This window comes from Balaenoptera physalus (genome assembly GCF_965194825.1).
Source record: "Balaenoptera physalus genome assembly, chromosome: 1".
NCBI classification, from domain to species: Eukaryota; Metazoa; Chordata; class Mammalia; order Artiodactyla; family Balaenopteridae; genus Balaenoptera; species Balaenoptera physalus.
The window spans coordinates 51,982,150-52,009,970 of NC_138882.1; the positions used below are offsets into that span (position 1 = coordinate 51,982,150).

At 37.7% G+C, this 27,821-nt stretch overlaps 1 protein-coding gene and 1 long non-coding RNA gene across 5 annotated transcripts in view; one reads left to right on the forward strand and one right to left on the reverse strand.

Moving 5' to 3' along the window:
* ABL2 (ABL proto-oncogene 2, non-receptor tyrosine kinase) overlaps nt 1-27,821 on the forward strand; it is a gene marked incomplete at its 5' end in the record, with an annotated part of 120,534 nt that overhangs the window by 52,673 nt on the left and 40,040 nt on the right. The window lies entirely within an intron of this gene.
* On the reverse strand, nt 22,507-27,592 carry LOC309662841. Its single transcript, XR_014265012.1, has 2 exons — nt 27,473-27,592; nt 22,507-27,128 (listed from the first exon to the last, which is right to left on the reverse strand). It is a non-coding gene; the product is annotated as an uncharacterized lncRNA (long non-coding RNA).

Sequence of the window (27,821 nt, forward strand, 5' to 3'; positions counted from 1 at the left end):
ATTAAGATGTAGATATCATTATAGTTAGGGAGGTGGTGGGATTCAGTGCCATTATATGTGCATTAACATCTTAGTAGGGACTTCCCTGGTGGTCCAGTGGTTAAGATGCTGCGCTTCTAATGCAGGGGGCACAGGTTCGAACCCTGGTCTGGGAACTAAAATCCCACATGCTGCATGGCCAAAAACAACAACAACAACAACAAAATCTTAGTAGAAGTTACTTATTATATTATCCTTAAATTCTAAGGCTCTAGAGCACAATTTTTCTAGAGACCTTGCCTGGAGGAGTAAACACCCTTAGCTCTTGTGTAGTGAAAATAAATGGAGTCCCTTCTCTTCCCCCTAATACCACTCTCCAATCAAAGATAAAATCACTTCAGTCCTTCAGATAGAGAGAGAGACCTGGGACAGTTTGTATGTGCATTCATGTATGTGTGCATGTAGAGGGTAGTAGGAGTATCGTGAGGGGTGAACGTCCTTGGGAAGTAAGGAGACAAATTCATAAGAGAGGTGAGGAAAGGAGGGTACCTGTCCATCAAGGCCTACTTTATGATCTTCCTTAGAACGAGACCTGATTAAGGAGTTACTTTTTCTTGAAGTGCAGCATATTCAACTTTTAATTCTAGTCTTTGCTATTTGAAAATGCTGATAACCTATTATTATTTTTAAGATGATTTAATTTGCTTTTTACTTTGCCATGAATTATTTTAAGCTCTTGCTCTGTGATCAGCTTTAGTGAGGAGAAAGGTAGTTATATGTGGTCTCTGTTGGGATTTCCCCCACTGTGGGATTGTTTCATAGCATCAATAAGGAACATTTGTGACCAGTAGTTAGGTTTGATGATTTTATTGTTCTTTTTCTGGGTACATGAAAACTCATTCTGTGAAGTTTGACAGAGTTCCTTACAGAATTTTATGTCCATTTCCTTGTATTTAGGTGTAGCATTATTAAGTACATGTTGTACTTTTATTTCATAGCAGTGTAGAATGAACCTATTCTAACCAAACCTCTAACTTAGATGTTAAGCTCTTTGAGAGCAGTCTCTGTATCTTTCATCTTTGTATCCCCCTTAGTATCTTGCTAACAGTAAAACCCTGCTGTAAGTGGGTTCAAAATGTGGTGTGTTATGAAGAGGTTAGTGGAATTATCAATGAGCTTCTGCACAAATGGCCCATCACCAGTCATGTTATATCACAATTATAGTCCCTTGAACAGAGTGGTAGTTCAAAAATTTTTGAGTGAATGAGGATTTCTGTGTGTATTAATTAATGCTAACACAGATTACTGAAGTTTACACTTGCCATTTAATTCTTTTTTATTCTCAGATACAACTGTGTTGGGGATTTGTATTGTGTATTTTTTTTTTAGAGAGAGGTATTATTTAATGTTTGGTCTTAATGACTAAAATAACCTACCTTGTTAGCAGGTTTTTCTATAGAGTTGGATAGAATGAAAGCAGTGTTCTTAATTCAGCAAGAGCTACTTTAGGTTATTTCCTATATTTGACTTTCCCTGCTTATATTTTACATAATTGTTTAAAGTCCCTTGGTTTTGACTTTCAGTGCTTCTCCTGGTATGCTTGGTGTTTTGAGAGACTGGTTAGATTCCTTTTGTGTGCAAAAGGGTTTATTCTTGTTTGTATTATACTTTGATGATTTTGTCTGGAATTGCTCTTTAGAAGTGATATTTATCTAAATCTCAACTTTATGAAAAATTAAGGCAAGCAGAAAATGGGAGGAAATTCTAACTCAGAGAGGTCTTTTAATACTTAATCAGTATAACCAAGCAAACCTGTTTAAAGATAAGAATAGTTTCCAGATTAAGTTCATCTATATCATCCTCTGTGAGTATTGTGGAGAAACTTACGTTTTGACTGTAATGAACTCTGAGTCAGTAAGTATATTAACCAACTCAGTTTTGACTGACTTGAATATATTATTTGGCCCCCAGAGTAGATTTTACCATTACTTATTGGATATTTTTGGCATTATTAATATTACTAAATGAACTGGAATTTGGCTGAAAATTTGAAGCCTCAGTAACTGGACAAGTAAGTCATGCTAGTTAGTGTCATACAGCAGTGTTTTTCATACTTTTTTGTTCACATATTTCCTAAAAGGACTTCTGGAAGATCTAGGTTAGAAGAGGATGTAACTATAAAGGGGTAGCCTGAGGGAGATGTATGTACCTATTCTGTATCTTGTACAAACAGGTGGTGATTACATGAATCTATACATGTATTAAATTCATAGAACTGTACACCAAAAGAAAGAAAATAGATGTGTACTCTCTTGCACGTTTTTGGTGACATCTAAAAACTTTTTTCATCATAAGTTTAAATAATCGCGAATTATATAATTTTTGATATGTTATAAATAATGATATTTTAAAATAAAGCTCTTACATCATTTTAAAAGAAAAAGTATCCAGGAATCTAAATACCGTAGTGATTTATCACTTACCATTACCATTTAACAGCTGAAAGTTGTAAATTATTCTTGTTTTCTTTGGATTTGTATTTCTGTCCTACTTCCCTCATAGAATTTTATCCTAATGTCGCATTATATTGACTCCCCAAATACCATATCATAGTTCTCTGCACCTAAGATAGGTATATAAATTGAAATTGGATATTTTTTAGTTTCTCTGTGTTTAAAAATTTTATGATTGATTTAGTATTTAAACCTGTTAGTACATAATCAAAACAATAGGAATATATTTTTGATAGTTAAAAGTAAGATTTTATTGGAAATGCATTATATCAGCTATTGCTGCAAAAATGCTATGTAGTAAATAATCTGAAATTTCCAGTGGTTTAAAACAACGTTTTTTCCCTCTCCCTCGTGAGTCTCTGGGTCAGCTGGGTTTTGGTTGCTCTCAGCTGAGTTTGACTGGATTCAGCTGGATTTGACTCCCAAGCTCATAGGTCTGTTCTGCATCTCTCATAATCTTCCTGTGGAGAAAGTGGAAACACAAGAAGGGTGAGAAACAAACACACATGAAAGCTGTTAAGGCTCTAATTCAAAATCGGGGGACTTCCCTCGTGGTCCAGTGGGTAGTACTCTGCGTTCCCAATGAAGGGGGCCTGGGTTCGATCCCTGGTCGGGGAACTAGATCCCGCATGCATGTCACAACTAAGAGTTCACACGGCGCAACTGAGAAGTCTGCCCGCCGCAAGATCCCATATGCCACAACAAAGATCCCGCGTGCTGCAACTAAGACCCGGCTCAACCAAAATAAATAAATAAATATTAAAAAACAAAACAAAGCCAAAATTGGCATACTGCCCACACTGTTGGGCAGAGAAAGTCATACGACCACGCCCAACATCAGTGAGGCCAGGAAACATACTTTCTCTGTTCTAGTGGTAGGTAACTGCAGAGTCTTTTGGCCAAAGATTTGGATGTATAATTCTATAACAGGGAGGAACTGAAAAACTGGGAACAAGAGTCCAACCTATTTTGTGCATCTTTTAATGAGATGCTTTCTCTCATGTCCATGGATATTATTTACTAGAATGAGATACCTAAATTGAGATCTGAAGCAGTAGGAGTTAGCCAGGAAAAATCCAGGTAGGGGCAGTGGGACACAAAGTATTTGGGGGTGAGGGAACAATATTTGCCAAAAAAAAAGAGGGTTTGGGGAATTATTGAGTATGTGCAAAGCATAAGATGAGAGGCCAGGTGTTTACCAAAAGGAGAATGGGTAGGAGAGTAAGGCCGAGGTCCCTGCAAAAGAACCTTTTATGCCATGTGAGGGAGATTAGACTTTAACTTGAATGCAATGGGGAAATCATTGGAAGGTTTTAAACAGAGTAGTGATGTAATCAGATTTTCCTGTGAGCTAGAAGAAAAAAATCATCTTTGGCTGTTTATGCATATTAGATTGATGTTAGATAAGACCAGAGGCTGAGAGACCAGTGAGGAGACCGACCATTGCAAAAACCCAGGTGAAGAATGAAGGTGGCCTAAACTAAGGTTGTGGAATTAGGGCCAGAAAGAGGTATTGTTGAGCCACAGAGAACTAATTTGATCTATTTTTAGCCAGCGAGTACATTGGTCACATCTCTCATTTATATGTAATTTGAATGTTAGAACAAGGGCAGTTTTTCAATTAACATATGTCCTCAATCTTTAATTTTATAAAATGGGGTGAATGTTAGCAATATCTGTTAAAAATGATTTTACTATTTATTTACTATTTGTAAATAGTAAAGTTTAATACAAATGTCAATTATTAATATTATGCAGGATGTTCTTCATTTTAATTCCTGGGAAAAGAGTTAATAAGTGAATATGTTGTTCTATTGAGGCAAAGAGAAATACTATTTAACTATTAGCTCAGTGACGTAGTGTGTATTGTGTGTATTTTCTGTTTCCTTGGTTTAACTATTTGTCCCCTCCTCCATAATCCAGAATATTCAAAATACATATTTGTCTGAAAGAAAAACTATTGAAATTGTTACTGCTATTAATGGCTTCTAATTGCCAACAAGATAAATCTGAAATTCTTGGTGTGGCATTCAAGATTCTCCAAGATTTGGTCCTTGCTTACCTCTCCTACTTTAATTTTCTTAGCACTTCATTTCATGCACGTACCCGCCTCTGCACAAAGAACAAACAGAAATCCTGGGGCCATACTAAGTTTTTTTCAGTTTCCATTATGTGCTATGCAGTTTGCTGTCATTGATCTCACTTTACTTCAGATGGTTGATATAAAAATGACTTGTATGTCTTTAAATTGGAGGTGATGGATGAGGGCCAGATTTCCTCTTTCCAGTTTACAGTTATATCCCAAGTGCTTGTTATAGTGTTTGGTACAAAGTGGATGTTTGATAAATATTTGAATAATTAATAAGTTGATGAATTAATACTGAGAGTTAGGCATTTTAGAATTTCCTATGGATTGAGTTATATTGTTTCTTTATGGGCACAGACACATCATATACATTCCATGCAGAAATGTGTGTGTGAATGTGTATGTGAGTATATGTAAGCAGTTGTTGCATGCTTCCCTAGTCTCAGTGAAACAGCTGACTGCTTGGATTACAGAGGATTGTGTTGTAGATCTTTAGGAATGATCTAGGTTTATTTGTGAGTCCCTTCCTAGGAATGTCAGCTCTGAGCTTGCATTGAAGTCATTGTACCAGGTGCTAGTTACATTGACTTTGAGAATTCCATGAGGGAAAGAGGATTGGCACATTCCTTTCATCCCTTAGATATTTCATTATCTTTTGCCTAAACAACATAGGCAATGATGTGTTTCTGCTAAGATGCAAAGATCTTGGAATGCTGAATTCCACACATTTTATGTGTTTAGGAAGGCTATTACTTTCCTCTAAACTTTTGTCACAATTCTGAACAGAAGGGTATTTATATCTAAAGTAAGTGTGGTAATTTTAGATTGTCAAGTTAAGCTGTAAATTCTCATCTGTAGGTATTACTAAAATTTAGTGTTCTGTGATATGACATTTACGGCATGACTTTTTATTATTTTCATGTTACTGGTGTGAAAATGTGCTTCAGCCCCATTTTTTGCCTTTTTTCTCTTTATTTTTAAAATTATACAGTAAAATTGGTTTTTCTGTTTGTTTTACAGTTCTTTGGATTTTAACCCCTGCAGATCTGCGTAATCCCATAATCAGGGCAGTTACATCATTCCAAAAAACTTTCATGTGCAATCCCTTTGTAGTCACATCTTTCTTCTACCCCTAACCCCTGGCAACCACTGCTCTGTTCTCTGTCACTACACAGTTGACCCTTGAATAACGTGGGGGTTAGGGGTGTCAGCCCTCTGAGCAGTGGAAAATCTGGATGTAACTTCACAGTTGGCCCTGGTATCTACGGTTCCACATTCATGGATTCAACCAACCACAGTTTGTTGTAGCACTGTAGTGTGTATTTAGGGAAAACTTATGTATAAGTGAACTTGCACAGTTCAAACCCATGTTGTTCAAGGGTGAACTGTAGTTTTGTCTCTTTAAGAATAGCATATAAATAGAAGCATACAATGTGCTTGTGAGACAGGCTTCTATTGTAAATTTAGCAAAATGCCTTTGAGATTCAAGTTGTTGTGTATATCAATAGGTCATTCCTTTTTTATTGCTGAGTAGTATTCCATTGTATGGATGTACCACAATTTATTTGTAAATCTGTTGAAGGACATTTAGGTTATTTCCTTTTTGGGGCAGTTATGACTAGAGCTGCCATAAATGTTTCTGTACGGGTTTTTGTGAATACAAGTTTTCATTTCACTAGGGTAAATACCTGTGAGTGGAATTGCTGAGTCAAATGGTAAGTGTTTGTTTTACTTTATAAGAAACAGCCAGGCTGTTTTTCAGAGTGGTTGTATCACTTTGCATTCTCCCTAGCAGTGTTTGAGAGTTCCAGTTGGTCAGCATCCTCAGCACTTGGTATTGTCAGTGTTTTTCATATTAGCCATTCTAATAGGCATGTAGTGGTATCATTGTGGTTTTAATTTGCATTTTCTTAGTGGCTGCTGATGTTCAACATCTTTTCATATGCTTATTCACCATTTATATAACCTCTTCGGTGAAGTGTCTGTTCAAGTCATTTGCCATGTTTTTTTTTAATGGGTTGTTTTCTTAGTGTCTTAACCCATTTTTGTTTAGGCTTTGTATATCATGAGTAAGTAATGTTTCTTGTTCTTATCACTTTTCTTATTAAAAGAGTGTCACAGGACTTCAGAGAAAGACCAGCAGCCAGGTTTTAAAAGTGGGTTACTCTAGGGACTTCCCTGGCGGTCCAGTGGTTAAGAATCCGCCTTCCAACACAGGGGATGTGGGTTCGAACCCTGGTTGGGGAACTAAGATCTCACATGCAGCGGGGCAACTAAGCCCGCGTGCCACAACTAGAGAGATGCCCGTGCGCTGCAACAAAGAGCCCGCTCGCCACAACAAAAGATCCCACGTGCCGCAACGAAGATCCTGCATGCTGAAACTAAGACCCGACGCAGCCAAATAAATAAATTAATTAATTAATTAAAAAAAAAAGTGGGTTACTCTGTAAGTCATCCTGTGATTTTGGCTACATTATTTACCTGATAAGATTATTATAAAAATTAGATAATTTTAATTCATGTGTATGAAGTGCTTGACATAAAGGTGTGTCCAAACCTTTCTCATCCCCCTCAGTTCATATTTCAGAGTGCCTTCCCTGGAATACTAGTTGTTTGTTTTTTAATATCTTTATTGGAGTATAATTGCTTTACAATGTTGTGTTAGTTTCTGCTGTACAACGGAATACTAGTTTTTTGAGATGCTCAAAAATAGCAGACTGAGAAAAGAAATCTGAGATATGCTACATGCTGTAGCTGCCTTTTGGATGGCTGCTATAAACATGAGTATATTAATGACTCTAATAAGTTAGACATTTCTTTATTGTAAGACTTGTTTTATTCAGTATTGTCCTGTGACATCTACTCAATATACTTTCATGGAACATACTTTGGGAAATAATGACTTATTAGTATGTTACCCCAAATAGTGTGGCACATGATAAACACTCATTATTTGTTAAATATATAGATACATGATTTCATTTAGTTTTAAGTCTTGAAACAAGCATTTAAAGAATCATATGCTTTTTTTTTTTTAAATCTCTTTTTATGACTCATTTATTCCATTTCTAAGGCAGTTCTCGGCAGTAGTTTGAACGTTTGATTCCTATACCAGTACCATCAATTTCACCTCTAGGTGATAGTAGAAATGCAGATTCTCAGGTCCCACCCTAGGCCAACTGAATCAGAAACTCAGAGTGTTTTCTCAGAGGAAAACCTGTGTTTTCCAACAGGTTCTTCAGGTAATTCTTGTGTGTGCTAAGGCTGAAGAACCCACTCTAGGGAATCACTCAGTTTGGGGTTTTGTTAGCAGAGGAACAACAACTGAGCAGAGAAGATTCAGATCACCTAGGTCTGACTAGGATTAACCAGAATATCTTTTTGTACTATCTACTGATGTTGAAAAACTTTATAAAACACATTAGAATACTCATACAACAGATTGACTCGTTTTATTGCCTTAGACAGTAGTTTTCCAATTATGGGTTGTGAAATCAGTCCAGTGGGGAGCCACACTAGCAGTTGAGATGGTAGAGAGGAAAAGAAAAGGGAACATAAGAATGTGTCACATGTAGTAAAAATGTTTTATGACCGTTTCATTTGTACATGTTTGTAAGCAAGGTCACACTATCACGTATTTTCCTTGGATTACGGGTTAGGAGCATATAAGGTAGAGCAGAAATGCTGCAGAGGGAAGAGCACTGGATTCAAAGTCTGAAAACTTGGGCTTGAGTACCACTCAGTTAGGATTTTTGTCAAAGCCCTATATATTGTAGGATTGTTATAAAGATTTAACAGTGGGGCAATTTGCCACCCAAGGGACATCTGACAACCTTTTGAGGCATTTTTGGTTTTCACAGCTGGGGATGGGGTGCTATTGGCATTTAGTGGGTAAAAGCTAGGGATGCTGCTAAACATCCTACAATGCACAGGACACCTCCCCAAAACAGAATTATCTGGCCCAAATGTCAGTAGTGTCATGGCTGAGAAACTCAGAATTAAATGATTCCATTTAAAAAATTGTAAATTGTCATAAAAGGTACATACTATTTTATTAATAATTTAAGTATTTTAAAAACACTTATGTTTCAGTATTATCTTTCAAAGGTGAATTTTTATCATAAAGTATAACATGTAAGGAAGATGAAGGAAATTGGAGCAAATCTGTATGATCTTGGATAAGTTATTTACCTGACAGGATTATTATGAGAATTAGATAGTTAGATGTGCACTAATTGGATACATACTAATATGATAATTAGATATATATTTATACATGTTCCAAAAGGTTGGTATTCAATTTAAATAGTGTTTTTTTAAGTTGCATTTTATTTTATTTTATTTTTTTATGTCTAGAAAGACAGTAAACAAAGCAACATTTCATTTTTAAACCATACGACCTCTTTATTTTATTCTAAAAAATATATTTATTTATTTATTTTGGCTGCACCAGGTCTTAGTTGCGGCACATGGGATCTTTAGTTGCCGTATGTGGACTTCTTAGTTGTGGCATGTGGGCTCTTAGTTGCGGCATGCGTGCGGGATCTAGTTCCCTGACCAGGGATTGAACCCTGGCCCTCTGCATTGGGAATGTGGAGTCTTACCCACTGGACCACCAGGGATATCCCTTAAGCAGTGTTTTTTTAAAAAATTTTTTAACATCTTTATTGGAGTATAATTGCTTTACAATGGTGTATTAGTTTCTGCTTTATAACAAAGTGAATCAGCTATACATATACATATATCCCCACATCTCCTCCGTCTTGCGTCTCCCTCCCACCCTCCTTATCCCACCCCTTTAGGTGGTCACAAAGCACCGAGTTGATCTCCCTGTGCTATGCGGCTGCTTCCCACTAGCTAGCTATTTTGGTAGTATATATAAGTCCATGCCACTCTCTCATTTCGTCCCAGCTTACCCTTCCCCCTCCCCGTGTCCTCAAGTCCATTCTCTACATCTGCGTCTTTATTCCTGTCCTGCCCCTAGGTTCTTCAGAACCATTTTTTTTCTTTAGATTCCATATATATGTGTTAGCATACGGTATTTGTTTTTCTCTTTCTGACTGACTTCACTCTGTATGATAGTCTCTAGGTCCATCCACCTCACTACAAATAAGTCAATTTCATTTCTTTTTATGGCTGAGTAATATTCCATTGTATATATGTGCCACATCTTATTTATCCATTCATCTGTCAATGGACACAGGTTGCTTCCATGCCCTGATGATTGTAAATAGAGCTGCAATGAACATTGTGGTACATGACTCTTTTAGAATTATGGGTTTCTCAAGGTATATGCCCAGTAGTGGGATTGCTGGGTGGTATGGTAGTTCTATTTTTAGTTTTTTAAGGAACCTCCATACTGTTCTCCATAGTGGCTGTATCAATTTACATTCCCATCAACAGTGCAAGAGGGTTCCCTTTTCTCCACACCCTCTCCAGCATTTATTGTTTATAGATTTTTTGATGATGGCCATTCTGACTGGTGTAAGGTGATACCTCATTGTAGTTTTGATTTGCATTTCTCTAATGATTAATGATGTTGAGCATTCTTTCATGTGTTTGTTGGCAATCTGTATATCTTAGGAGAAATGTCTATTTAGGTCTTCTGCCCATTTTTTGATCGGGTTGTTTGTTTTTTGGATACTGAGCTGCATGAGCTGCTTGTAAATTTTGGAGATTGGTCCTTTGTCAGTTGCTTCATTTTGCAAATATTTTCTCCCATTCTGAGGGTTGTCTTTTGGTCTTGTTTATGGTTTCCTTTGCTGTGCAAAAGCTTTTAAGTTTCATTAGGTCCCATTTGTTTATTTTTGTTTTTATTTCCATTTCTCTAGGAGGTGGGTCAAAAAGGATCTTGCTGTGATTTATGTCATAGAGTGTTCTGCCTATGTTTTCCTCTAAGAGTTTGATAGTGTCTGGTCTTAAATTTCGGTCTTTAATCCATTTTGAGTTTAGTTTTGTGTGTGGTGTTAGGGAGTGTTCTAATTTCATTCTTTTACGTGTAGCTGTCCAGTTTTCCCAGCACCACTTACTGAGGAGGCTGTCTTTTCTCCATTGTATATTCTTGCCTCCTTTATCAAAAATAAGGTGACCATATGTACGTGGGTTTATCTCTGGGCTTTCTATCCTGTTCCATTGATCTATATTTCTGTTTTGGTGCCAGTACCATACTGTCTTGATTACTGTAGCTTTGTAGTATAGTCTGAAGTCAAGGAGCCTGATTCCTCCAGCTCCATTAAACAGTGTTTTGATAGGTAGGAATGGTGCAGAAGATAGAGTAGTTGTATAAAAAAATGATTCTGTATCAATACAAGCAGCTTCAGAGAAGCTTATATTTAAACACATTACACTAATCCAGTTCAGGTTATTTGAGAGATTAATATAATTCTATGTTAGCCAAGTATAAGAAAGTGTAGCTACCCATGGTTTTTAATCAGAATTCCAGGAAGGCAGCAAGGTAATGATATTCAGAAAAACAACCCCAAATGGCAAATTTTGAAGGGATAGGCAGAGTTCCCACCATATTCTCTAGCCTCTTTCTTTTTTATTGAAGTATAGTTGATTTACAATGTTGTGTTAGTTTCTGGTATACATCAAAGTGATTCTGTTTTTTGTATATATATGTACATACACGTGTGTATATATATATATTCATATATATTCTTTTCAGATTCTTTTCCATTATAGGTTATTACAAGATATTGAATATAGTTCTGTATGCTATACAATAGAACTTTGTTGTTTATCTATTTTATATATAGTAGTGTGTATCTGTTAATCCCATGCTCCTAATGTATCTTCCCCCGCTTTCCCTGTTGGTAACTATAACTTAGTTTTCTAAAGCTGTTTCTATTTTGTAAATAAGTTCATGTGTATCATTTTTTTAGATTCCACATGTGATATCATATGGTATTTGTCTTTCTCTGTCTGACTTCACTTAGTATGATAATCTCTAGGTCCATCCATATTGCTGCAAATGGCATTATTTCACTTTTTTTTTATGGCTGAGTAATATTCCATTGTGTGTGTGTATATATATATATATATATATATATATATATATATATATATATATATATATACACACACACACACACCACATCTTCTTTATCCATTCATCTGTTGATGGACAGTTAGGTTGCTTCCATGTCTTGGCGGTTGTAAATATTGCTGCTGTGAACATTGGGGTGCCTGCATCTTTTGGAATTAGAGTCTTCTCCAGATATATGCCCAGGAGTGGCATTGCTAGATCATATGGTAGCTCAATTTTTAGTTTTTTAAGGAACCTCCATACTGTTCTCCGTAGTGGCTACACCACTTTACATTCACACCACCATTGTAGGAGGGTTGCCTTTTCTCCACACCCTCTCCAGCATTTATTATTTGTAGACTTATAATATTGGCCATTCTGACTGGTGTGAGGTGTTACCTCATTGTAGTTCTCATTTGCATTTCTCTAATAATTAGCAATGTTGAGCAACTTTTTATGTGCCTATTGGCCATCAGTATGTCTTCTTCGGGGAATATCTATTTAGATCTTTTGCCCATCTTTTGATTGTTGTTTTAAAATATTTATTTGTTTTTTTTTACTTATTTGGCTGCATTGGGTCTTAGTTGTGTCATGTGGGATCCCTCGTTGTGCTGGATGGGCTCTTTGTTGAGGCACATGGGCTTCTCCTTAGTTGTGGCGCATGGGCCCCAGAGTGCACAGGCTCAGTAGTTGTGGCACACAGTCTCTCTTGTTGTGGCACACGGGCTCTAGAGCACTCAAGCTCAGTAGTTGTGGTGTGTAGGCTTAGTTGCCCGGCGGCATTTGGTATCTTAGTTCCCTGACCAGGGATTGAATCTGCATCCCCTGCATTGGAAGGCAGATTCTTAACCACTGGACCACCAGGGAAGTCCCGGGTTGTTTGTTTATTGATATTGAGCTATATGAGCTGTTTGTGTATTTTGGAAATTAATCCCTTGTCAGTTGCATTGTTTGCAAATATTTTCTCCCAGTGCATAGGTTGTCTTTTTGTTTTGTTTATGGTTTCCTTTTGCTGTGCAAAAGCTTATAAGTTTGATTAGGTCCCATTGGTTTATTTTTGCTTTTACTTCTTTTGCCTTGGGAGACTGACCTATGAAACATCACTACGATTTATGTCAGATAATGTTTACCTATGTTCTATGAGTTTTATGGTGTCATGTCTTATATTTAAGTCTTCAAGCCATTTTGAGTTTATTTTTGTGTATGGTGTGAGTGAGAGTTCTAGCTTCACTGATTTATATGTGCCTGTTCAGTTTTCCCAACACCACTTGCTGAAGAGACCATCTTTTCTCCATTGTATATTCTTGCCTCCTTTGTCAAAGATTAATTGACCATAGGTGTGTGGGTTTATTTCTGGGCTCTCTATTCTGTTCCGTTGATCCATGTGTCTGTTTTTGTGCCAGTGTCATGCTGTTTTGATTACTGTAGCTTTGTAGTATTGTCTGAAGTCTGGGAGGGTTATGCCTTCAGGTTTGTTCTTTTTCCTCAGGATTGCTTTGGCAATTCTGGGTCTTTTGTGGTTCCATGTAAATTTTAGTATTATTTGTCCTAGTTCTGTGAAAAATGTCATGGGCAACTTGATAGGGATCACATTAAATCTATAGATTGCTTTGGATAGTATGGCCATTTTAACAATATTAATTCTTCCAATCTAAGAGCATGGGATATCTTTCCATTTCTTTGAATCATCTTCATTTTCCTTTATCAGTGTTTTATATTTCTCAACATATAAGTCTTTCACCACCTTGGTTGGGTTTATTCCTGGGTATTTAATTTTTTTGATGTGATTTTAAAAGGGATTGTGTTTTTACTTTTTCTTTCTGATATTTCACTGTGAGTGTAAGGAAATGCAACTGATTTCTGTATGTTAATCTTGTACCCTCCTACCTTGCTGAATTCATTTATCAGTTGTAGTAGTTTTTGTGTGGAGTCTTTAGGGTTTTCTATATATAGTATCATGTCATCTGCATATAGTGACAATTCTACCTCTTTCCTTCCAATCTGGATACTTTTTATTTCTTGTCTGATTGCTGTGGCTAGGACTACCAATACTACATTGAATAGAAGTGGTGAGAGTGGGCATCCTTGCCTTCTTCCAGATGTTAGCAGGAAGTCTAGCCTTTTTCTTAAATAGATTACTCTCTTAAATCCATAGGCAGAAAATCAAGAAATTACCTGAACCAGAAATCCCATCATAAACAGCTGTTGCTGATAATTTATGAAACAATCTGTCAGTACATTTGAGGCACTATCTTGTCTAGGACTACTTACCACTCCTTCACCAGCAAGATGTGATAATCTTCATGTGCTCTGTGACTATTACACCGTCTGTTACCTTAGTTGTAAGAAGAAAAGAGTTAGCATAGATCCCCTCTGTGAACTGGAAAATTAATTGATCTTGGACATCATGTTCTAAGGATTCCAGATTAAAGAGATTATCTGTCCTTAGAGTATGCATCTTACCCACGTTAAAGTTGGATGAGACCAGCTTTCATCTGATCATCCAGTACAGTCTGATAGAAAAGGCAGAAACTTCATTGCTAAGGTCTGAAGATAGGGCTTGGTGTACATTCCTTCTAATTAGCCTTTTCATCTTCACCAACCAAATAACTAACTCTTTATACAGCTCTTATTTTGTATCAGACACTGTTTTAACATCTTTACATACAATAACATTTAATTCTTATGCCTCTTCTCTAAGAATAGGTACTATCATACTGTCCATTTTTGGTTGTGGAAACTGAGGCACAGAAATGTTAACTTGATGAAGGTCACACAGTTACTAAGTGTAGAACTAGGATTCAGACACAGGGAATCTGGCTTCAGAGTCTATGCTCTTAACTACTATGCTGTACTGCCTATTTATACTCATAACAGCTGTCTTGAAGGGCAGTTTTAATTAAATCAAATTTCATGTGCTTAACACTTCACATGTGTTAGGTACTCATTAAATCAGTCATGGTATTATCATATATTCTTGTTAAACACAACTAGAAAGAATTCTGCAAAGCGTGACTTCAAAATGCCTCTTTTTATTTTTTTAATAACAATTGTCTTTTTTTAAAATTTTGGCTGCGCTGGGTCTTCAGTGTGTTGCTTGCAGCGCATGGGCTCTTTGTTGCGGCGCACAGGCTTCTCTGGTTGTGGTGCACGGGCTTCTCTAGTTGTGGCGTGTGGGCTTAGTTGCCCCGTGGCACGTTGGATCTTAGTTCCCCGACCAGGGATCAAACCTGTGTCCCCTGCATTGGAAGGCAGATTCTTAACCACTGGACCACAAGGGAAGTCCCTAAAACATCTCTTTTTAAAAGCTAGAAATTATATATCTAAATAGGAATGCTTTAGAAAAATTTTCCCACGTAACAAGAATAGGAGTTATTTTGAGATGATCATATGTTTTTTTCCCTTTAGTCTATTAACTTGGTGTATTGCATTGATTGAATTTTTAAAAATTTATATATTTATTTATTTTTGGCTGCGTAGGGTCTTTGTTGCTGTGTGCAGGCCATCTCTAATTGCGCGAGCGGGGGCTACTCTTCGTTGTGGTGTGCGGGCTTCTCATTGCAGTGGCTTCTCTTGTTGTGGAGCATGGGCTCTAGGCTAGGCACGCGTGCTTCAGTAGTTGTGGCTCGCGGGCTCTAGAGCGCAGGCTCAGTAGTTGTGGCACACGGGCTTAGTTGCTCCATGGCATGTGGGATCTTCGTGGACCAGGGCTTGAACTCGTGTCCCCTGAATTGGCAGGTGGATTCTTAAACACTGCGCCACTAGGGAAGTCCCGCATTGATTGATTTTTGTATGTCAAATCAACCTTACATTCCTGGGATAATTCCCACTTGGTATGGTGTATAGTCCTTTTAATATGCTCCTGCATTTGGTTGGCTGGTAATTTATTGGGGATTTCTGCATCTGTATTTATAAGATGTATTGATCTGTAGTTTTCTTGTGGTATCTTTTTCTGGCTTTATCTTTTCTTTTCTCCTCCCTCATCATGGAAAAGACCTTGTCTTACTCACCCATTTCCACCTTAGGTCAGAGGTCAGTTTTACTGCATAAGTGCAGAAAGCCAAACAATCAGGTGATTGTGGAGGTCCATAAAACATTCTGGTTTTGGCAGTTCAGGGCATGTGATCCTTGGCATAGGAGGATATTTAATAAAATGCATATAATTTTGTAATACTATCATGGTTCTGTTGTACCATGCTGTAAATAGGGTGGTTTTATTTGTTTTCAGAGTTATTTATTTATTTATTTATTTATTTATTTATGTTTTCAGAGTTATTAAGTGCCCACAATTTCAAGGCTTATAAATGTTAAAGGCAGAATTTCAAATCTTACTCCAAAATTGTCTCTCTGGTTATAGTCATAAATTAAAATAAAAAATACATATAGTTTGCATTATGTGGTCTGTTTATCTGAGAAAAGGGATAATATATTTCTATCATTGTTAAGATGAGGATTAGTGGTAATAGATATAAGTGCTTGGCTTAGGTCAGCAAGTACTCAGCAACTGTTAGATGTTAATTTTCTCCCATTCTCTGTCTTCTAAATTGCTCCTAAATGATATGGTGCTCAAAAGTCCAGAATTTGTTTTGCTCTTGTGGGGTTAATATAACATTGCTTTTTTCAACCTCTTAACTTATTCTTCCCTGTCCCTTATTTCTTTTCCTCACAGTCTGGCTTAGCATTTAGGAAGAGTTTTGATATCTGATTTACATTCTTCCTCAGTCTGTCCTGTAAATGTTACTAGTGAGCACAGTATTCTGCCCTTCCATCATCAAGATAGAATCAGTGGAAATATAGCAAAACTGAAAAGGGAAATTGAAATTAGTAACACTTCTGGGTTAATTTAAATGCACAAAGCCACTACTCTCTTGATCTGGGCCCAGCTGTCCTGGTGAAGAAATTCTACTAGCTCCTGCTCTTAAGGATTCTGTATTTTTATCTTTTGGATACCTCTAAAGTATTCTTTTTTCCTCCTTTCCTCCCTCCTCCCTTCTTTTCCTCCCCTTTCTTCCCTTTTCACCTACAACTCCCACCTGGATATTTGAACTAGTGACCTGGAAAGACATTATTGGCAGTGGTGGTGGTGTTAAAGCAGAGTTTTTTTGCTGCCCTGTATGATTTTACCCCACATCATAAATTAACCCAGTGATAATAGTGAACTTTGAGTCATAGTACACAGTTACATAATACATAGTATTTATGTAGTACTTATAGTACTGTGTATTCTCAGACAGATCTTTTAGTAAAAGTAACTTTGAGAGCTTTATTAACTAAGATGTATCTTTAAAATTTTTCAGTAATTTCGTAATTTCACTGGTAGTCTTGTTTTAAGCTGCAGAGAAGTACAGAGTTTAGCAATGAAATCATATGGATTGAATCCTGAGCATGTTTTTATAGATTATTTGAACAAATATATATATATTATTTTGAGCCCTAAACCAAAAGAATTTTGTAATTTGAAGTATGTTTTTTTTTCTTCTTACCTCTAACACTCGTGCTGTAGGGAGGGTTCTATTGCTTTGGACAGCCATTGCTGCTGAAATAAGGGTAATGAATCAGGTCTTTGTTTCTTTTAGTTAAGGCCATTGGAAATATCTGAATTCAGCCAGCAGGAAATAGCTTGCAGCCAGGACCCAAGTATAGAGAGTGTAGTATATACACATACACATGCCTCTTCATAGACATTGGAAAACTAGCTCCACCAGTCGGAAACAGGAAAGACCAGCTTTTTTGATTTTTAGCATCACATGAAAGGATTATGTTACTAAGTTATCTGCAGGGCAGTGACAGGTGTCCTAGAGGGTAAGGTTAGAGGACCTTTAGAACTATAAGAAATATTTCCTAACGAATGCCCACATATACAGTATTTTTTTTGTTTGAGATGTTTGTGAGATGAGCCGTACATTAAGGGAAGCCTTTTGTTCAGCTTATTCTTTCATATTTGAGGACAAATCAAAAGTAAAGACACAGTGTTTTGTTTTGGTCTAAATAAGATTCTTCAAAGAAGAGATGAAAGTTGTCAGTTAAAGAAAGGTTATATTTCTGGATCCATTCTGAGTTCGGGCATGACCTACACAAATTTTTAAAACTCTTCTGAGTCATTGTGCCTTAATTTTGGAAAAATTTGTAATTACTCTGCTGCTGGGAGTAAATTCCAGCAGTTTCCAGTTTCCTTTGATGGAATCCATTGGTTGGTGAGCACATGTGTATCATTCTGATTAGTCTCTTAAGTTTGACTCTTAAATGTCATCCTACGTATGGACAGATGAATCAAGGTCATTCCACTTGGGCAGTCTGGCTGTCTTAAAATTCTTCTCTAGAAGGTAAGAAGAAAACATTTCCCAGTAGTTCTTGTACCACTCTCTATTGAGGCAGCCTTGAATAGCAAAAGGAGCATGGGCTTTGGAGTTATACATGACCTACGGTTTTGAATCCTGGCTTCACCAACTAGCTCTGGAGCTTGAATAAAATACTTAGCATTTCTGAGCATTTGTACATTGGTGATAATAAAGCCTGTCCTTCAGGGCTATAGTTAATAATACTATAATTTGTAATATATCAATTAAAGTGTGTGAAGTGCCTGGTTTATAATACGTGCTCCATAAATGGTAGCTATTATTATAATCAAAGTGTAGAGAGAGCTAGAATTGCTTTGAGTCATTTTTAATTTGCATGGAAAACTCATGCTGGCAGAGTTTTGTGAACACTAATTAAAAAATACTGAGTGCCTACTATGTGCAAGGTACAGTGATTAGTATAGAGGAAAATTAGTGATCACATTGTTGAATGCAAACAGCTGTTTAAATAATCTTATCTGCAAATGGCTGGGTGACTCTTTCCCAAATGCAAGTATTTTAATACTATCTCACGACAACTATACCTTCAAAAACAGGGCAAATGATAGTGTGAGAAATAATGAGAAGGGGGTGCTATTAGGGGATGATATTAAAGAATTCTCTTAGAGACAGCACAATCCCTAAGTTCCCCCTATATCACTCCTTTAAACAGGATTCTCTTTCAAGAATGACATCTGCACATGGAACTAAGCAAGGCAGGATACACTTCCTGTTATTAGAAGGAGGTTTTGCTTCAAGCCTATTGAAGAAATATAGTTAGCTAGGACCAAGTTATAGATCTTACCTCTTTTGTTGCATGAAAAGACCATACCTTCTAAAAAGAAACAGGAGAAAAACACAGTAGACAGAGAAAATGTGGCCCAGTCAACATCTCTGAATATAATAAATTATAGCAAGTTCTCCATTTCCTTGAGGGTGGAGTTGAAAGTCAAGATTCTAATTCAGTTTTGTGAGGAGAATAAAGATCTGTGAATGGCGAGGAGACATCAACTTCTCTTTTCATGGAGACCAGTACATAATTAAGTATGGCACTTGAAAATAATCAAAATTGTAAGCTCATTAGAATAAATTTCTGAAATATTCAGACTTTGAAAACTTTGCTATTTGATTTTGGGAACATGTGAGGACTACTTTTACTTTTGGGCAGTTGATATTTTGACCACAAAATGGGTAAAATACTTTAGGAATAGATTATAACATATGTTTCATTTTAAATTTTCTTCATCCTTGAAAATTAAAATTGTTTATGCTTTATAAAGATATAAAAACTACTTACCTATTGATAAAGTTGCTTTGAATTTCTTTCTAAAAAGCATACTGCTTTTATAAATTTTGGATCTTAGGAATCTGAATATGTAGAACAAAAATCTAAATGAAATAAATCAAATTTGCACATGTCCCAAACAAATCTATGAACTAAATTCTTTCTATTGCCAAGTTCCAAATCTTAAGTTACAGGAATTGGTAGATTATATGTTAATTTTAATCTCAAGGCTAAAAATTGATGTAAGAGTATGTGTTAGAGAACATATTTAAGAACAAGATAAGAAAGAGATTGGATATAAATGTATGAAAAATATTATCAGTAGTTATTTCTGGGTGATGGGATCCTGATTGCTTTTAATTGTCTTCCTTCCTGTGTGTTTTGGATTCTAGAAAATGGGCAAGTATTGCTTCTATAATTAGGAAAAAATATGTCAACAGATATTAAATACATATTCTAGGAAAATTAATGAGTAAGGCATATAATTTGCAAATATTTTCTCCCATTTATAGCTTATCTTTTCATGCTCCTAACAGTATCTTTCAGACAACAAAAGTCTGGTTTTGCTTGTTTTTTTCACCTTTTATGCCTTATTAAAAACTTTATTGGGACTTCCCTGGTGGTTCAGTGGTTAAGAATCCACCTGTCAATGCAGGGGACACGGGTTTGATACCTGGTCTGAGAAGATCCCACATGTTGTGGAGCAGCTAAGCCCATGCGCCACAACTACTGAGCCTGCGCTCTAGAGCCCGTGAGCCACAACTACTGAAGCCCGCTCACCTAGAGCCGGAGCTCCGCAACAAGAGAAGTCACCGCAGTGAGAAGCCCACACGCTGCAATGAAGAGTAGCCCCCGCTCTTTGCAACTAGAGAAAGTCCATGGGCAGCAACAAAGACCCAATGCAACCAAAAATAAATAAATAAATAAATTTATTTTAAAAAAAGAACAACTTTATTGACTTCTTTTTTTTCTTTTTCTTTTTTTTTCCTTTGTGTAAATGAGAGTTTATTGACGAAGACAAAGTCAAGCTTCCCCAACTGCCACCCTACCCAAGAACAGATCCCAACAATAAAAGAACAGTAAGCATTCTTAGGGCAATACTTGCCCCCACCTCCCCAACTCCAGAGTTCCAAGGTTCACAACACAGGCACACGAAACTCAGGCAAGGACAGACGCTTAGGGAATCTCTGACCAGCAAGAGTTCTGGGTGTGTGCGGGCTTCCCTTGCCCTTTGTAAGACACCAGCTGACGTTATAAAGACATATTGAGGCAGAGGAAAGGGGAATGCAGGGCAGTCTCCACTCTGTTCCCCAGTTCGTTCCCCAGTTCGGCCAAGCTTGAAATGAGCCCAAAGGGAAGCTGTGATGGAGGCAACAGGCTCTGTCTCTTTAGGAGAGAGGTCCTTTTCCATGGAGCAGAATCCCTCCCTAACTGATCAGGGGCAAACTGGGATGCAGCCTCTTCAAGGAGCAAAGAGTTCATGACTGGCTCAAAAACTTCATTGACTTACGATTTACATTCTATAAAATTTATATTTTAAAAGATGTACAATTCAGTGATTTTTAAAAAATGTACATAGTTATGCAACCCTCACTACAATATAGCTGTTAGAACATTTCCATCACTCAGAAATTCCCTTGTACTAGTTTGTAGTCAGTCAGCATTCCTAACCCAGTCCCAGGTAACCACTAATCTCCTTTTCTCTACAAATGCTCTTTTTGGAGATTTCATATGAATGGAGTCATGCAATATGTAGACTTTTAATCTGGCTTCTTTCATATAGCATAATGTTTTTAATGTTCTATGGAGATATAGATCCACATATCATAAAATTCACCCATTTAAAGTGTATAATTCAGTGGTTTTTAGTATATCCACAGAGTTCATCAACCATCAGTACAATCTGATCTTAGAACATTTTTATAACCCCCCCAAAGAAACCTTGTAGCCATTAGCAGTCATTCCATATTCCTCCCCACACCCCCAGTCCTAGGTTACCACTAATCTACTTTCTGTCTCTATGGATTTACCAATTCTAGACATTTCATCTGAATGGAATCACAGAATATATGTTCATTTTGACTGGCTTCTCTCACTTGGCTTAATGTTTTCAAGGTTCATCTATGTTATAGCATGTATCAGTACTTCATTCCTTTTTATTGCTGAGTAACTTTATCCATTCATTAATTGATGGACATTTTGGTTGTTTCCACTTTTGGGTGTTATGAATAATGCTGGGAACGTTCATGTACACGTTTTTGTGTGGACATACGTTTCCATCCTTTTATTTTTAACCTACTTATGTGATTATATTTGAAATGAGTTTCTGTTAGATAGCCTATAGTTGGATCATATGTCTGCCATATGTCTGTGTTTAGGCCATTGTCCTTTAATGTAATTTAAATATGTGGATTCAGGTCTACCATTTTATTTTTTTATGTTCCTGTTTCCCTTTTCCTGCTCTTTCTTGGGTTCACTTTTTTTTTTTTTTTTGGAAGTATTGCATTGTAATTTATCTGTTGTGTTTTGGGCTATATCTCTTTGTATAGGTTTTCTAGTGGCTGCTCTAGGGATTGCAATATACATATTGAACTTTTCCCATTCTACTTAGACTCAACATTTTACCACCTCAAGTGAAATATGGAAACCTTACTGTCATGTAATTTTCTTTCCCCTCTTTATGTTGTAGTTGTTACATATTATATCTATATACATTGAAGAGTCCCTACAGATGGTGTTATACTTTTTGCTTCCAATCATCAAGCATATTTTAAAGAACTCGAGAAGAGTAGTCTATTCTATTTCCTATTTTTGTTTCTCTTTCTTTATTCCTAATGAATAAAGTTTCCTTCTGGTATTTCCATTCTGTCTGAAGAATTTCCTTTAACAATTCTTTTAGAGCAGGTCGGCTGTCAATGAGTTCTTTCCTTCAACTGAGAATGTCTTTATTTCACCTTCATTTCTTTTCTTTTTTTTTTTTTTTTTAAAAGAAGAATTTTTTTTTTTAAATTTTATTTATGGCTGTGTTGGGTCTTCGTTTCTCTGCGAGGGCTTTCTCTAGTTGCAGCAAGCGGGGGCCACTCTTAATCGCGGTGCGCGGGCCTCTCACTATCACGGCCTCTCTTATTGCGGAGCACAGGATCCAGACGCGCAGGCTCAGTAGTTGTGGCTCACGGGCCCAGTTGCTCCGCGGCATGTGGGATCTTCCCAGACCAGGGCTCGAACCCGTGTCCCCTGCATTGGCAGGCAGATTCTCAACCACTGCGCCACCAGGGAAGCTCTCACCTTCATTTCTGAAGGATGTTTTCTGTGATTATGGAATTTTGGGATGACAGTTTTTTCTCTCAGCACTTAAGATAATGTTTTTTCATTTCTTTCTAGCCTCCAAGGTTTCAAATGCAAAATCTGCAGTATTCCAGTCATTGTTCTCTTGTAAGTGTGATCCTGCAGTGAGGTAGTGAAACTCCCCACCTTACCTCAACCTGTTACATTTCTCTCTTATGGACTTTATTTCTCGCCTAGCACTTGATATATCCTGCCTAGCAAAATGCTTTGCACATAGTATCCACTCAATAAATAATTGGCTGAATGAATGAAATATGATGCAGATTAAAAGGGCCAATATTTTAATAATTTAATAAGTGGGGGTGTAGAAGTGGGTAGTGTGTCATCTATTTATATATAGTTCCCAGATTTTCTATAATGAGTATATATTGCTTTTATAAACTGAAAACAATTTAAAAAGAAAACATGTTATACTAATACTTTTGTTGCGTTTAATCTTAGGCTTTCATTTATCATTTTTTGGTGGTTAGTTTTTCATGTGCACTTTTTCATTTTATTTTTTTCTCTAAAATGTTAAAGGTGGTATTAGATGGTTTAGATAATTAAAAGCAGCATAGAATGACAAAAGTATCTTTTCATATTTTACTTTTAGAGTATCTTTTTTTAAATATCTTTATTGGAGTATAATTGCTTTACAATGTTGTGTTAGTTTCTGCTGTATAACAAAGTGAATCAGCTATATGTACAAATATATCCCCATATCCCCTCCCTCTTGAGCCTCCCTCCCACCCTCCCTATCCCACCCCTCTAGGTCGTTACAAAGCATTGAGCTGATCTCCCTGTGCTATGCCGCAGCTTCCCACTAGCCATCCATTTTACATTTGGTAGTGTATACATGTCAGTGCTACACTCTCACTTTGTCCCAGCTTCCCCTTCCCCCTGCCGTATCCTCAAGTAGAATGTCTTTTCTTAATTTTTGTAGTTTTCTAACTTAGATGCTGTCATTTCCCACAGAGCTGTTTGCACATCCTTTGTATGTCTTTAATGACTTTGACTTTTCTGAACCTTGCCTAATTTTTATTGTGGGAGTTGCGTAGGTTTTTTCCTTCTACTTTTTTCTTTGACCAGTATTTAATGTAAGGGTGCTCCTGAATGTCCCATCATTATTGTAACTATTCTTTTCTTACCCAAGAATTATAAATAGAAATGTACTTATTGTCTGAACTTGTTTTTGTAGAGAAATGTTGAATTATTGAGAATTTTTTTAGGGGTCCCTTATTCAGTTCTGTGCAGTGCAATTCAGAGGGAGGTCAATATGCTTTAGCAAAAAGTATATGTTGATTTGTGTTTGTGTGCGTAATTTGATAACAAATGGAGATGTCTAGTTGCCTAAATTGGAATTGAATAACATAAACAGCACTGATTAGTTCTTCTCCAACTTCATGAAGGAACCATTTAAATGTAACTGGCATTTTTTCACATTCATGATCCAGAATAAAGAAACCTTACTATTTATTCTAAATTGTCCTCATTTAAGAGTGTGGTAATTGGCATGAAATATTATGCAGCTGTACATAGGAAGAGAACTATTTCTGTATGCTACTGTGGAGTGATCTTATAGTTAAGTGAGAAGAGCAAAGTGGAGAAAAAGTGTGAAATATCCTACTGTTTAAGAAGAAGGAAGGGTTTGTGAATATGTATCCATTTACATTAAAACCGTGTAAGAATAAAACACTTAAATTTAGGTTATCTCTAAGGAAGGAGTGAATAGGGTAGAGGTGGGAGGGTGCCTCATTCTGTAGATTCAACTTTGGAACCATGTAAATATTTTATGTAATGAAATGAACTTTAAAAAGCAGAGCTTAAAAATTGAAAATAAAGTGAAACATTAACTCAGGTGGATATCCTAGAGGCAGCAATTCTCAGAATCTGATTGTAGGGCTTCCCTGGTGGTGCAGTGGTTAAGAATCCGCCTGCCAATGCAGGGGACATGGGTTGGAGCCCTGGTCCAGGAAGATCCCACATGCCACAGAGCAACTAAGCCCATGCGCCACAACTACTGAGCCTGTGTGCCACAACTACTGAAGCCCGCGCGCCTAGAGCCTGTGCTTCGCAACAAGAGAAGCCACCGCAATGAGAAGCCTGCTCACCGCAACGAAGAGAGCCCCCGCTCACTGCAACTAGTGAAAACCTGCACGCAGCAATTGAGACCCAGTGCAGTCATAAATAGATAAATGAATGAATGAATAAATAATCTGATTGTGTTCAACAAATCTCTGTGCTGACATTTGCATTAATGGTGCCAAAGCATTATAGATAAAACTGTTTATGCCCTTAATAGAAATCAAAGTAGTGGGCTTACCTGGTGGCGCAGTGGTTGAGAATCTGTCTGCTAATGCAGGGGACACGGGTTCGAGCCCTGGTCTGGGAAGATCCCACATGCCACGGAGCAACTAGGCCCGTGAGCCACAACTACTGAGCCTGCGCGTCTGGAGCCTGTGCTCCGCAACAAGAGAGGCCGCGATAATGAGAGGCCCGCGCACCGCGATGAAGAGTGGCCCCCGCTTGCCGCAACTGGAGAAAGCCCTCGCACAGAAACGAAGACCCAACACAGCCAAAAATAATTAAATAAATTAATTTAAAATAATAATAATAAATTAAAAAAAAAAAGAAATCAAAGTAGTGACATTAAACAGTACCTAGTAGTCATTGCATTGTCACTGCCACATTCTTTCAGTTAAAAGTCAGTTTTCAGATTGGTTCAAGATGGCAGAGTAGAAGAAAGTGTGCTCACCCCTTCTTGTGAGAGCACTGGAATCACAACTAACTGCTGAACAACCATCCACAGGCAGATGCTGGAACCCACCAAAAAAGATACCCCACATCCAAAGACAAGGGAGAAACTGCAGTGAGATGGTATGAGGGGCGCAATCATGATAAAATCAAATCCCATAACTGCCAGGTGGGTGACTCACAAACCGGAGAATAATTATACAGAAGTTTTCCCACTGGAGTGAAGGTTCTGAGCCCCATGTCAGGCTTCCCAACCTGGGGGTCCGGCAACAGGAGGAGGAATACCCAGAGAACTGGACTTTGAAGACAGCAAGATTTGATTACAGGACTTCCAAAAGACTGGGGGAAACAGAGGCTCCATTCTTGGAGGGCACACACACAGTCTTGTGCACACCAGTACCCAGGGGAAAGGAGCGGTGACCCCATAGGATACTGAACTAGACCTACCTGCTAGTGTTGGAGGGTCTCCTGCAGAGCTGGGGGGCAGCTGTGGCTCACCACAGGGACAAGGACACTGGCAGCATCAGTTCTGGGAAGTACTCATTGGCATGAGCCCTCCTGGGGGCCGCAGTTAACCCCACCAAACAGCCTTTAGGCTCCAGTGCTGGGTCGCCTCTGGCCAAACAACGAACGGGGAGGGAAGACAGCCCCACCCATCAGCAGACAAGCTGATTAAAGTTTTACTGAGCACAGTCCTGCCCACCAGAGCAAGACCCAGCTCTACCCACCACCAGTCCCTCCCATCAGGAAGCTTGCACAAGCCTCTTAGATGGCCTCCTCCACCAGAGGGCAGACAGCAGAAGCAAGAAGAACTACAATCCTGTAGCGTGCGGAACGAAACCACAATCACAGAAAGTTAGACAAAATGAAAAGGCAGATGATTATGTCCCAGTTAAAGGAACAAGATAAAACCCCAGAAAAACAACTAAATGAAGTGGAGATAGGCAATCTACCTGAAAAAGAATTCAGAATAATGACAGTGAAGATGATCCAGGATCTCAGAAAAAGAATGGAGGCGCAGATTTAGAAGATGCAAGAAATGTTTAACAAAGACCTAGAAGAACTAAAGAACAAACAGATGAAAAATACAATAACTGAAATGAAAAATACACTAGAAGGAATCAATAGTAGAATAACTGAGGCAGAAGAACAGATAAGTGACCTGGAAGACAGAATGGTGGAATTCACTGCCATGGAACAGAATAAATAAAAAAGAATGAAAAGAAATGAAGACAGCCTAAGAGACCTCTGAGACAACATTAAGCGCACCAACATTCGCATTATAGGGGTCCCAGAAGGAGAAGAGAGAGAGAAAGGACCAGAGAAAATATTTGAAGAGATAATAGCTGAAAACTTCCCTAACATTGGAAAGGAAACAGTAAACCAAGTCCAGGAACACAGAGAGTCCCAGGCAGGATAAACCCAAGGAGGAACATGCTGAGACACATAATAATCAAATTGACAGAAATTAAAGGCAAAGAAAAAATATTAAAAGCAACAAGGGAAATACAACAAATAACATACAAGGGAACTCCCATAAGGTTATCAGCTGATTTCTGAGTAGAAACTCTGCAAGCCAGAAGGGAGTGGCATGATATATTTAAAGTGATGAAAGGGAAGAATTGACAACCCAGAATACTCTACACAGCAAGGCTCTCATTCAGATTTGACAGAGAAATCAAAAACTTTACAGACAAGCAAAAGCTAAGAGGATTCAGCAACACTACACCAACTTTGCAACAAATGCTAAAGGGACTCCTCTAGGCAGGAAAGAGACTAGCAACTTAAAATAACATTGTACCTATATAGAGTGCTATATCAAAACCTCATGGGAGGGCTTCCCTGGTGGCGCAGTGGTTGAGAATCTGCCTGCTAATGCAGGGAACACGGGTTCGAGCCCTGGTCTGGGAGGATCCCACATGCCGCGGAGCGGCTGGGCCCGTGAGCCACAATTACGGAGTCTGCGTGTCTGGAGCCTGTGCTCCGCAACGAGAGAGGCCGCGATAGTGAGCGGCCCGCGCACAGCGATGAAAAGTGGCCCCCACTTGCCACAACTGGTGAAGGCCCTCGCACAGAAACGAAGACCCAACATAGCCATAAATTAAAAAATAAATAAATAAATAAAAATTAAAAAAAAAAATAAAAGTTTAAAAAAAAAAAAAAAAAAACCTCATGGGAGCAGCAAAACCCAAAACTACAATAGATACACACACAAAAAAGGAAGAGCAGCCCAAACACAGTACTAAAGAGGGTCATCAAACCACAAGAGAAGAGAACAGAAGAGGAAGGGAAGAAGAAAGACCTACAGAAACAATTAAGAAAATGGCAATAGGAACACACATATCGATAATTACCTTAAATGTAAATGGATTAAATGTGCCAACCAAAAGACATAGACTGGCTGATACAGAAACAAGACCTGTATGTATGCTGTCTACAAGAGACCCACCTCAGACCTAGGGACACATACAGACTGGAAGTGAAGGGATGGAAGAATGTATTCCACGCAAATGGAAAT